Source organism: Volvox carteri (assembly GCF_000143455.1).
Source record: "Volvox carteri f. nagariensis unplaced genomic scaffold VOLCAscaffold_6, whole genome shotgun sequence".
NCBI classification, from domain to species: Eukaryota; Viridiplantae; Chlorophyta; class Chlorophyceae; order Chlamydomonadales; family Volvocaceae; genus Volvox; species Volvox carteri.
Window position 1 is genome coordinate 3,534 of NW_003307549.1, and position 1,269 is coordinate 4,802.

The window sequence follows — 1,269 nt, forward strand, 5'->3', positions numbered from 1 at the left end:
GTATTGTAGTGGTATTGTAGTGGTATTGTAGTGGTATTGTAGTGGTATTGTAGTGGTATTGTAGTGGTATTGTAGTGGTATCGTAGTGGTATTGTAGTGGTATTGTAGTGGTATTGTAGTGGTATCGTAGTGGTATTGTAGTGGTATTGTAGTGGTATTGTAGGGGTATTGTAGTGGTATTGTAGTGGTATTGTAGTGGTATTGTAGTGGTATTGTAGTGGTATTGTAGTGGTATTGTAGTGGCATTGTAGTGGTATTGTAGTGGTATTGTAGTGGTATTGTAGTGGTATTGTAGTGGTATTGTAGTGGTATTGTAGTGGTATTGTAGTGGTATTGTAGTGGTATTGTAGTGGTATTGTAGTGGTATTGTAGTGGTATTGTAGTGGTATTGTAGTGGTATTGTAGTGGTATTGTAGTAGTATTGTAGTGGTATCGTAGTGGTATCGTAGTAGTATTGTAGTGGTATTGTAGTAGTATTGTAGTGGTATTGTAGTGGTATTGTAGTGGTATTGTAGTGGTATTGTAGTAGTATTGCCGTAGTATCGAAGTAGTATCGTAATAGTATCGTAGTAATATTGTAGTAGTATTGTAGTGGTATTGTAGTGGTATTGTAGTGGTATTGTAGTGGTATTGTAGTAGTATTGCCGTAGTATCGAAGTAGTATCGTAATAGTATCGTAGTAATATTGTAGTAGTATTGTAGTAGTATTGTAGTAGTATAAGAGGCACGATGGCCCAGCCGAGTATTGCCGTAGTACCCCGTCGTATCTGCCACCGGCTCAACAAGACCCTGCAAGCGGCGGGGATCACCCGCCGCATCACTGCGCATTCCATGCGCATAGGAGGAAATAGCACTGCCGCCGATCGCGGTGTGCCTGCGGACTTGCGCAAGCCGCACGGCCGGTGGCGCAGCGACGCCATGGTGCAGCACTACACGCGGCGCGACGGGGAGGCGAAACTCTCCGTCTCCCGCAGCCTGGGCCTCGCCAGTGAGCAAATGTCTCTTCGGTCTGCTGTGTAAGGCCCGAGGCAGAGGTGCAATTCTCGCCAAAATCGTCCAAACCACACCGTTCAGCACCATCGGGTCAGCCAATCCACAGCCACCAGAACCAGTTAAGGGAGACAATAACACAGAATTGTTGGCTTAGATGCGACGGAGCGAAGCGACCGGAGCCTCTAAGGCTGGTTCTGTGGTACTGTCGTACAACTGGGTCGCAGTGGCGACTTAAACCTTGCTGCTCTCCTCGTGAAGTCATTCTGCCTTCACACA